The following is a 12438-nucleotide window of genomic DNA, read 5'->3' as shown; positions in this document are numbered from 1 at the left end:
GGCAAAGGAGAGCTTTAATAAGAAGCCTCCTTCCACCCACCAGCTTCTCCACAAGCTAACAACACCGCGTCTCCCCGGGCAACGCCGGCACCACCAAGGAACACCATCAGCTCTGATTCGGTGCGTGTGAACGCTCGACAAAACGGTCTCGCGGGTTTGGAAAACATGCGCAAATGGGCGGCTGTTAATTTATTGATCAAGTTTGGAAAGGAGCCAACATTTGCGCTCACGTGGTTAATTGCTCGAGTCTGACGAGGAGTTATGCATCTCGTGGGTCTCGTGTAATAAACAGCAGTGTACTTGCGAGCCGTTCAGACACATGTTGATACATTCCATTAAGCTAACTGCAACGGCCAGCGAGGAGAAATGGGAGGATATCAAGAAGCAGACTGGATGCATATTCATGAGCTGATTAAGAAGGATGGGACGGCGGGCAGGTAAGGCTACAGATGACGGATCTTCTTACAAGCGTGAACGCAGCGTGGTGTCGTGTTCCCGTGAGCCTTTCCTCATATGGAAGTACCGAGAGCCATCAGAGGGCGCGGACCTCCGGCGAGACTGACGATAAATCCTTCTAATGTATGCAAATCTACAAAATGAAACTGTCGCATATATGCAAGGATATTTTGGCGTAACCTGAAATGTATTTGAAGCTAAATTTAACATTGAATAAATACCATAATACCACAAAAATAGGCTCAGGGCATTTTCGACGTTCATAAATGGGACTATTTGTATCAGCATGACTCGATTTTGAAAAAATTGAGCCCCTGATGTTAGATTCACGGAACGGCTCGCCTCTTATCTGGTTTTGGTCATGTGACGTTCGCAATGCGTTTGACGTTTTAACTCTCTTAATGCAATTAATCAGAATACCGTGGCATGTTTACATTGGGAGGGGAACAAAGAAGCTATTACTGCAAAGAAAGACTTGACTTGAAATAACCTACGAGAACAAACACTCATGATGTTCCAGTATAAAAACAGCAGGTGTATGATGAAGATTATGAAAAGCTCGGCGGGAAAATAAGGTGGTACAGCGATTAAATTGATGGAAACCACTTTGGAGTGAACAGACAAAGTCATTTGCGTGATGTATTTCATATTGAGACTAAATTTGTTGATTCTGCTTTTTTTTCCAAATCAAGACGCAATGAAATAAAACATCTAAAAATGTCAAATTAAGCACATAAGACTCCAAGACAATCCCTTTAACAAGATTCTAATTACCATTAAGTCATTTCTAAACACAATTGGTTCCACCGCGATGTGAAGCCTCTGTTTTTGTTAACGATCGTATAATTCCCACACATAAAATCTCAACGTGGTTATTGATGTTAGCTAATTAGAAGACATTTTATTTAGAAAGAACACATGGCCGCTTCTGACATGCTGCGTATGAGCTCCCTGCAGAGCAGTAGTCAAAACTATTTAATAAATCTCATGCTAGCTAGACGAAGCCAAGATGCTAAGCTAACAAGCTACATGTCCTGGGCTTATCTCCTGTCAAATGAGTTCCTCTCATAGTTATCAATCAAAATGGCGGAATTGCTGCGACATATGTGGGTAGCATGCCAGGCGCATGCGGGCGACAGCTGGCGCGCGAATGGGAGAAGCGGGTATTACAAGTCGCGCACAAGCATTGGCTGCGCTAATGAAGACTCGGAGGACGTGACCGGAGGAGGGAGGTGGCGTCGACAGTCTCTACATCGTGTTGCAAATGAAAAATTAACCAGTCATAGTTTATTAACAGCTTGTATTTGTTTTCACGGGTGTTAGCGAGCACCCCAGAGGACACTTAGCAGGCTAAACGATGTAACAAAGCCAAAAAAGCTTGATAAATGCTGCGGTTGCTTGATATTGGCAGATGTTTTTAACACAGTGATCGCATTTTTTCGAGTCTTGCGAGAAAAAAAAATTACATACCAACCACATAAGTTAGCTTAATGCTAACACATAATAGGAAACATCATAGACGAGCTAATGAAAGTAGTAGCATTACTGCACTAGTACAAGAAGCAGCATATTTTTCAATTGATTAAAGCATTAAATCATGATTATTACTATACAGCCTTTATTTAGGTCAACTTGCTGGGCTCTGTTTTATTCCTAAACAGGTCTTGACTTTGAGCAGCAAACAATAGCTCATTAATGAGCTTGATGTTTATGAGCAGCAACTACATGGCATTCAAATAGCATCAGTGTGAGAAACTGACGTAAAGAAAAACGTAACATCACTTCTTGTTCGTTCATACTTAGGCAGCAGTGTGGTCAATGTATATTTAAAAACTAATGAAGAGAAACGGCAGCAATGTTAAATGTTTCCTGATGACACATTTCCTCAGATAAGTACGTAGAGTGGACGTAAAACAAGCATGTCTCCGAAATTCAGTTTGTAGCGCTTGTGTCGTGTTTATGAATTCGTCTTTCACGCTGCAAGTTGTTTGGTAATGATTTACGAGGTTTTCTAAGGAAGCATAGCAAGGTGTTTTTCTGCACTGTGCACCACCTATAAAATTGACTGTCTGTGCCCTTTTCTCAGGGTGCCTCTTGGCTACAAAAGGACTGCAGTGAATTACGGCGCATTGTGTAGCGTTAGCAGTGTCGTATTTTCCCCAAAGTGATCACATCTCGCCGCACATAATCATGTCACATGCATCTTTTCTGCATCCTCCCTCGCGACGTTTACAAGTTATATGGGACAAATTATGCGATTTTAACATTTTAATGTCTCGTATACAAACAGCCCGGTCTCGGGCCGTTGAGTGTGAAATCGAACGAGTAAATCTGTTAGCTGCCTATTTGTGGAAATGTGGCTCATTTCGAATTGTGGTAAATTGCGACGTCACAAAATTGGGCCGAGTTTCAGGACTCAAAAATGTCAAAGTCACTAGGGTGCCTTGCGTCATCCCGATGCCCTAGCGCCGCCCCTGGTTGTTATGGCAACAAAATGCATCTTCTATACTAGCATCTGTTATAAGTAGATATTAACCAAAGAATGTCATATAATGGCGTGACGTCATCACAGACACCCGGGAAGTGTTTCAAATTGTGAAAATTGCCCTCTTTTAAACTGCTTCAAAGACAAATGCGCCTGTAGTGGCTCGCTGACAAACCTTGACCGTTTTACTACAGCTTGTTGAGGTAATAATTAATTGTGGAGATGGTCAAGAGTCTGGCTGTATTTTCAGTGTCCTTGCACCAACACAATGGAGCGGACGGCCGTGGGGCTCACGTCAGACACATTGACGACTCCCACATCGGCGCTGACGCCCAGGGCACTGAGTAACATTCAACACAATAAACGCGGCATTTACAGTGACTCCCTTGGGGCCATCTGATGGAACCACTTCCATCAGATGAGGTGCTGCCAATCAAGAATTGGGCCCATTTCATTTCTGTTTGGATGGTTACATTTTCTCTTTTTTCAGTTCCATCTCTATGATGAACAAATAATATGATCTATGATAATATAATTAACATTATGGGAAAAGATGATTTGAAGATTGTGTTTTCGCACGAAACACGTATCTCAAAGCAACACTGTAAGAAGGTAAGACCAGCACCACCTGGTGGAGAACACCAGCACTACATGCAATCAGTGTGCAAAAATTGAAAATTAATGGAATAAGGATGTGGGAAAAAAAATGTCCCGGATGTAGACGTGGAGGGCAGGTGAATGATGGGACAGGAAGGAGATGTCTGCAAGTGAGACTCATTAGTGTCTGAAACCGGAGCTTGGGTCTGACGAGACAAGCTCACGCTACTCTTGGAAAGAAGATTAAAATAAAATGCATAAGCCTTTTTTTGGAATTGCCCTCCCTCGTCTTCACAAGAACTTGTCATATTAAAACATCGTACTAGCAGCTACATTCAAAAGGAAAAAAAAAAACGTGAAAAGAAAATCCACCTCAGTCACCGAAGCTCCTCAGGCGTGCCGAGACGCTTGTGACATATTTCCACATCTTGCGTTTTAAAAGCTTGACACTCATTCGCCAGGCTTCTTTTGTGCTTCTCGCTCATCTGCATCCATTTCCTCAAAGAACCTGCCACAGCCTTTACTTAGTTAGCTTCGAATCACAATAAAATGCCCCCTCCCAATAACACACACACCTACGCACACGCACCCACACACTCAACAGCTGACTTTTTGTGACCCGCCGCCTCTGGCTCCCCACAACAGATGCGAACGTTTTTCTCTCCAACTGCAGACGCCACCGCTAGCTTTTATCGCGCCAGTATAACTGCACTGCAACGCACGGAGAGTTGTTCCTAATATTTTAGGAAAGCCACACAAGAAGCTCTCGTTGCCAAAAACAGCCCACTAGATCCTTGTTGATGTTGCCAACGTATGCCCTTGTTTCATTTTCCGCACAAAGACTGTCAAAGCCAAAATACTAGCCAGGAGTGTTAAATAATAAAAAAAAAAACATTGTAACGTTTGTGTGTCCAAAACACCGACACTCAATTTGTGCTCACTTGGTATTTATTGTAGGCTCCGGGCATGAGCGCTTGAAGCCCCTGATACTTGACTTGGCTAATTAATGCTGCCAAAAGGAAGTAACTACTACTCAGAACCACAACAAGGTCAAGTCGTGAACCTAGTGTCAAATACTGACACACACTCGAGTGCGCACGCATGATCGCACACAGACAGTAGATCCTAATTGGAGTTTGTTGAAGGGGAAGGCGCAAGAAAGCGAGGAGAGGTGTTGGCCTGCATTGACTCAAAGCCCGGCAGGCTAATGAGAGCTCCTGTGCAGAAAACACCCGGGCAGGCCTTGGTGACTGCCAGGTCGCTGTATTTCTTTTCCTCGTTCCAGTGCATAGCAAGGAATAGCTAATGATGAAGGAGGTGGGGGGGGGTGGAGGGGCAATGTCCTTGTCCCACACCAGAGCTGAAGTTGATGCTCACTTTAAAAAAAAAAAAAAATCTCCAGTCAACCAAATCCAACTCTTTTGAACATGAGTCACAGAGGGAGAAGGGCCGCAAGGTGAGTGATGGCTGACGTCGCCATGGAAACAAGCAGTTACAAATGAGCTTCCAATACAGTACACTGGATGGAACCAAGGCATAACCGTACAATTTCTTTTCTTAGCTACAAAGGCCACGGATCAATTGAGAAACAAAAAAACAATTTTGCTCTTCAAGTACCACCATTATGACTTGACTATGACAAATGTATTTTCGAATGTTTGCAACATGAGTTGCAATATTGCCAAGTCAGCAATATATGCTTAATTAATTAAAAAAATTAAGACAATAACACATTTCCTCATTGACACTTCATTAGGTACATTTGCACACATCAAATGCACCGCTGCCACCTACTGTTGTGGATGTGCAACTTCACTTCATCCAAACCTTGCTTCATCCCATCTCTTAATTAACAGCTCTCAAAACGGAATCCCATCATCTTTTTAAAGGTGGAATCCTCTTGTATTTTCCGACACGGCTCTAACAAAGTAGTCTCCGTGCACATAAAAAGAAGTCATCACAAACTGTCTCACTTACGCAAGTCTGAATGAGACGGCAGCGGCGGCATAAGATATCAAACAAATCTCAAACTACTCACTACAAATGACTTAAAAACTCCCCAGAGGAGTCGCTGGGAAAGTTTGCGGAGACGCACGTCAGTGATGAAGCAGCGGCGGCGGCGATCCTGAAGGAGCCCGTTGAGTCTTTTTTTTTTAAGCGTTACAGTGAACAAATACGTGCCTCTCCTGACAACAAACTCAACGTGTCCTCTCTCCTCAAAGGTTCCCTTGGAAGGCAGCGCCTCATTAAAGTTTCAAGAAAAAAAAAAAAAAAAAGCAAAGACACCAGCTGACGGAAGGGATAGTCAAAGGAGTTGAGGGGGAAAAAAAACACATGAGGAGAGTCCCACTTCAAGCGCCCACCTGAGGCTTTGCCAGAATCCTCCAGCGGCAATCCTTTCACCCTTTCATCCCGACGTAACGTCCGACTAATGTTGTCTTATTCTCAGCACCTGACTGGGAAGCAAAACGGAGTCAGGACATTTCAAAGTGGGCACACGAGGAGGGACGCAAGGATGAAGAGACCTAGAGGGACCGAGGGAGAGATCTGCCACTTTTTAAGAATGTCACTTTCCTTTCTCGGTCCTCCAGTGTCACTCTCACCCCATTTCACGCATTCTTTCCATCTGAGCGCACGCCACTACGAGCAAACATGGCCGACGAGGCACCTTTTCTTGTCGCCAAAGCACCTCCTGTCTGTCCTCCACTCGTCATTTATGTCCACAAAGGTTTTGCGTTTCACGAAAACAAAAAAAAGTCATATTAAAAAAAAAAAAAAAACACCGGCTGAGTTATTAGTAACATGAATCCAAGCTGGCAAAAAATATCATTAAATGTTTGAGCTTCAAACCATGCCCATCTTCCAAACGCCTGCTCCCCTCCATCCCACGCTCTCTCTCTCTCTCTTGCTGTAACCCGAGAGGAGAGTCTTTAATTTGAATTTTATCCATCTATGAACTCTCCCGCCGCTCTGCAAGTGTAACCGGAGCCTACAGGGATAGTTACTATCTCGCTAGCCGTAGCTAATAAAAAGCGCCCATCAAAGCGGTGAAGAGACACGTGGAGGACCGCTGGGGAGGGGGAAAGATGAGTTTCCTGCAGCTTCCAGATGAAGATAAAACGTTCATGGAGGGGGAAAAAAAAAAAACACTATTAATAGAATTAATAACAAACTGTAATGTATAAAATCAACATTGTTAGAATGCTGCATCATTTTCTAAAGTCAATTGATGATGATTTTAGAATACTTGTTATTCATTATGCCAGTGTCCTGATGACTTTTAATTTCATTAACTAGCTGCAGCAGTGGCCTCTAGTGGCCAAAGTGCTCATCACAGGACACTGGGGTATCTCATCCTGTTGTTAAGATTTGGCAATTACCATTCGTCATTATAAATTAATGTGTGTGTATGTGTGTGTGTTCGGAGGGGCGAAGAGAGGGGATGACAGCCCCCCCGCGGACATTTCACCTGATGCACGCTGAGTGACACAAGGTTAACAATGGCCGCTTAGGGTTTGACAGCTGCGCCACACGCGGATTTAGTCGCCGCATGCAAACACACGCGCGCACACATGCATTGTTTATGCAGTGTGTTTGTGTGTGTCACTATGCTAACACAGGGAGTCAGTGGCTCACAAGGACGAATAAACAGCGAGTCCACTAAATTTTGCATCGGAGAGAAGCAACACGGGGCCCGCCGGGCAATTTGCCTCCAACAAATAAATACAAACGGGATATGAATGACTCAGGGCGTCCTCTTTCACCTTTGAATTATTCAGATTTGTGTACAAAGCAAGTGTGTCTTAATTGCATTAGCATCTCTGCGGCTTTGCTCGATGTTCCAGGAGAGGGAGAAAAGTGTGATTGTTTTTGTTTACACTTCCGACGTAAGCGCTTCCGGTAGCCGACTTGCTCGTCGAGCTATCTAATGTGCCTTTATGCACCATCAGCAAAAAAAAAAAAAAATGATGGTGCCATTAGAGGCCATAATTGCTTATGGAACACAAACGGTAAAATATCGCCTATGGGTTTGCTGTTCATGCTGCGTTATGGGACTTCTGTACTTGCCCGCCGTTTCACCTTTTTCCCGCCATTACTTTCTGTCCTCCTTGCTCAGAGCATTTTCCTAACCCCCCATATCTTTCCATTTGTCTAATCTTTCATTCCCAAGAATTCAGCCAACACTTTTCTAATGTAGGTTCTCATTCTATGACTTAGCAGTGAGCGTAATGTTCGACATGCGCTCTTGCAGCGGTCTTGGGGGGGGCCAGGAAACGAGCAAGACGCGGCCAATGATGCAAGCCGTCCTTGGAGGTCGGCCGTGACCTTTCCCTTTAGTGAGCAATCGCTACTGATGTCGAGCTACGGGGCAGGGAAAAGCCAGCTGGGTGCCTACGATTGCTCCCGCATTGCCTCTAATTTATGCTGCCTCCATTCGTTCGGCGCCGCAGTTTTCAGCTGGGTGATCCCCAAAAGCGGGTGAGGGAGGTTTTTGTGACAGCGCAGCAAAAACAAGCCTGACCTTTTGGACTACTACTTCGTATTCTGATGCCTTGGAGAACCAGTCAGGGGATGCTAGTACCACCTTGAGGTCAGGGAATAGCTAGCCGTACAGCTAGCGTAGCCAACGCAGAAAGACGCCCTGTTGTCAGGTTCAAAACGAAACATCCGAGTGAACTGGTAGCAACCCACAAAATCAAAAGAGGAGATCAAAATGTTTGTCTTCATTCCTCCCTTGCGTTGTTCTCACCCCACGACGGGACGTTGTAGCCCACAGCACAATAATCTAAGGTTATGGGGTTGCTATAACTCAACTTGATGTGATCAGGACCCCCAGTCTGCCGCACCGGGTGACAAATGACCCAAAATCTGACGAGCCATCATTCGCCGCCGAGGGGCCCTGATGAGAGCCACTATTTAAACTATTTGTTGTGATTTTTCTTCCACTGTGACAGCCCGCGTTGCTTCGACCATCCCTATTGCCTTTCAACAGCTAAACGAACAGTCTGGAATCACTTGATTGATCCGAAAGGATATTCTTGAACGGGCTTCCCAACTGACACTAGCGATTTACATTCATCAGCAATTCAATGAAGCTGTCCGTACAGCAATCCTGTGTCCTTGACAATGACCCTGGACAATGACAGTCCTCAACACTAACGAACTGGAATAAGGGAAGTGTTGCCTGAATTAAGATATCACGATATCTTCTAAAGATATTTAAGCTTTGATGGCTCCTTTTGCTCACTCAGTTACCAATTCACAAGACATTTGGATGTAATCCGGCGCAAAATCCCTCGCGACGCATCGGAATTCATCAATTATGCAGATCTTGCCACACAAAGGTGAGAAACACATCCAAATGAGTGTCAATGATTTTCATGGAGGAGAGGAATAAAAGAGAGCAGCAGCCTTTTAATGATTGCTGCTGGAGAGCCGCTGGCCCTGTCGCATAAATCGGCATTCAGCTCTGAAGGACGCAACGCTCGTTCAGGTTTGAAGGATATCAATGCAACGGTCCGACAGGTCTCAAAAACGAGAGTATTTGATCCACAATCGGTTCTGGAGAATCGCCTTGTGGCCTCAACAATCAATCGGGTGTCCCTCTCCACGATGAAGGCCATTACTTTGACGACATTATTGTTCCTTCATTACAATACCCGAAATAGTCATTTTTCAGCTCCCTGAAATGTTTATTTTATTTTGTAGTATTTTATTTATTTTTCATTATTTTTTATTGTATTCATTTCAAACCGTTTTACTCAAACCTTATCAGTAAAAATCCAAATGTCCTTGAAAGGAAAATTACAAATCGGTTTCTGCTGACAGGGATGAAACTGGTGGCGAGTTAAACGCACGCTTCTGTTCTTTCTTTGTCCCCACGCAGCGGCTGACACAGGTAATTCCTAATACGTATGCAACGAAACAACAAATTAGCCATTTCATTGCTTCTAGTTTGAGACTTATTTATCAAACGGTGAGTTAAAATAGCAGCAATAATGAGTTGGAGAGAGTGAGCGGTAGTTTATGTTTAATAACATCCAATCGGGGGCGGGCATAAGGCAAGACAAAACTGATTTATCCGTGGCAAAATCACATTGAAGTTCAAACTGGTTGACAGTTGAGACAAAAATGAAACTGTCGACGAGCATCGCAATCTGTTCTGATGTTGATCTTGATTCTCGTGGCATGTTAGTTTTAGAATCCCACAAGATGCTCGTCAGCGGAGAAAAGGAACTCCTCCTGTTCAGAGCAGGTAATCCCGGCTCGTGTCAGGGGAGAAGGTGTGGATTTATAAGTGTAAGCCTGGCAGTTACAAGAGGAACTCGTTGCCTTTCACGTTAAACCCTCGGTCTAAATCTGGAATCAAGGTAATCAGGCTCACGCTTGGGGAAGAATCACCCTATAGCGTGTCAATCACAAAAAGCATGGCGGCTTGGTCTTTGTCATGTTTGACCTCCAAATTCAGCTGTCTACAAGGTTCCTCTATGACACTGGCTGAATCCTGTTCAGCTGAGATAGTCACGGGAGAGAAACGGTTCCTGAAGAACCCGTGACATTTCCTTTACTTGTCTCTTCGATGTGATCGCAGAAGAAAGTGAGAGGAATTCTAATGACTTCAAAAGTGAAGGAACTCAAGGACGGGGAGAGAAAACTCCCCAAAAAAGGGAAGATTGGTAAGAAGCAAGACTCACCCGTGTCGTAAATTGACAATCTGGATATAGAGTTGAGCGCGTGGCCTTGTCAACCCGGCATCGTGTTAAGAAGAACCCGAGTGACGAATCAGACACGCGTCGTGTTGAAGCTGATAGCGGAAGATTTCAGACGAACGGGGAGCCTGCACTTAGTGGGCCTGAAGGCGACCTTGATCCGTCTGTCTGAGAAAAACTCAAGATCTTAGCACACCTACGCTCGGTGTCTCGAGGATTACGGGCGAGGAGAGACGTGTCAAAAAGAGTGAGAGCCTCACGAGAGGAGGGTCCCGGTCCATTACGAAACGGTCCCTACCCTCTGAGGACATTACAGCTCGACCTTTTTAGGTGTCTGAGTGGTGACAATGGCTGGCTGGCCGTCACGTAAGGTTTGACCCAGATTCACCAAGTGCTCAGCCATTCACCCGTGAGACAGATCCTCACTCATCAGAGGCACTTAGGTCCCGGACGAGCAGGACCATGTAGGAGCGATGTCAAGGGCACGGCATTGGCAGCGACTTTAAGGCGGTCGTCGCCTCGTGGGGGAGAAAAAGGGCTGACGGTGGTGCGATGCAAAGCAGCTCATTAGGCCAAGCCACCATTGGGTGCTGACTTATTCATGGCCAGCGCCGCAGAACAGAAGCCTTGGGAGGAGACAAAGTTAATTTGCTTACTGCCATGTGTGCCAGATGAAAACCGGTCTTGTGCCAAATTCTAAGTTCTGATTAGAAATCTGAGAAAAGCCCCGGGAAGCCATGTCCACATCTAGTAGTTCCCAGGGAAAGTTTTAGGAAAGTAGTTTGATTAAAAAAGTGGGAAAGTTTCTTCTCTGTTCAGGGTATTGCAATTCAGCCAGTTTGCTGAACATTGATCACACTTTTGGAGTTATGCAAAGGAAGACTTTGGCTGGATTTAGACCACATGGTTAAAGTAGCGTATTGCTCAAAAGCACAAAAAAAATTAGACCACTAAAAAAAAAGAAATCTGTGACCTCCATTGTCCACCTTCAAAACCTTCCCCGGTGGCGCACACAGCATCGCAATCTATCAAAACGAGATATGATTATGTACATACGGGATCAAGTTATACATCAAGTGAGGGCTATTAAGGATGGAGGACACAAGCTAAAATATCATCCCAAGCAGGGAAAGTTAGCCAATTTTACGCTCAGCTTGAACGCTCGGCGAGGTAGCTCTCTTCCTGTGACCTTCACGAGTCCTTGCCTGACAGCGCAAGCGTAGCGTGGTGTCGCCGTTTTGGCGGCAGCTAGCGCGCGGCGGAGGACTGGTGCCCGGCTGGCTGTCTATCTGTCGCTTATCTCCATCATGCATACGCTCCTTAAAGCCTTCCATTGCTATCCCTTCTGCAGCCAAACAGCACATTTCATTTCCCTGAACAAAGTGATGTCTTCCTGTCTGTCAGGCGAGGAATGACTGGCAATGAGCGGAGATCTTTGTTGACTTAACTCGTCAGTGATTATTCGAAAATGAATCCTGGCTCGGGTAATGTCTGACAATGCTTTTTGTTACTTCAAGGTTGTTGGGTTTTTTTTTATCTCTCACATAAAAGTCCTCAAAGTCATTCAAATGCGGTAGTGAAAGTGAGAAAAGCACTCTCGGGGGAATCCTTGCTGAAACCAATAGTTCCTGAAATATCTCAAACGCAAAGGTGGCAAATTGACTCACATTTGGGATGTATGGAGACAACCTTGGCCTTAAGACAGAGTCAACTCCTTTCAGATCGTCGCAGAGGATAAAGAAGATATGACGCAGAGTACTGTTGTATTGTGTCGCTGCACCTTTTGTGTTCAAAGAACACCAAATCACCGAAACTAATTAAACGTGCTAGATTGTACCACCACCGAGATGCCAGTCATAACTATCCGTAAATCTAAAGGATTAAAGACCGATCAGAGATTGAAAGACGGGAGAAGATGGCGGAGTCAATGTCAATTTTGCTGTTCCCCTTCCATCAGAGAGTTATTATTGATATGGTGGGTGAGTGATACGAATGTTCACTCCACAATCAATGCTCATTTTTCTTGCACATTGGCAGTATGGATGTCCGTCCACTTCAAAGAGAGCGTGTTCACTTCAGTGGAGCCGGCTAATTGGCCACACTGTCTGCTCCCGTCCTCTCGGAAGCGACTTTAAAAAAGCGGAGGGAGCAAACGCGTCGATGCCTTGCCCGCTTCCCTTTTTGCCAATA

The sequence above is a fragment of the Syngnathus typhle genome, linkage group LG17 (assembly GCF_033458585.1).
Source record: "Syngnathus typhle isolate RoL2023-S1 ecotype Sweden linkage group LG17, RoL_Styp_1.0, whole genome shotgun sequence".
NCBI classification, from domain to species: domain Eukaryota; kingdom Metazoa; phylum Chordata; class Actinopteri; order Syngnathiformes; family Syngnathidae; genus Syngnathus; species Syngnathus typhle.
The sequence above is the reverse complement of the archived record's forward strand: the minus strand, read 5'-3'. Positions refer to the sequence as shown.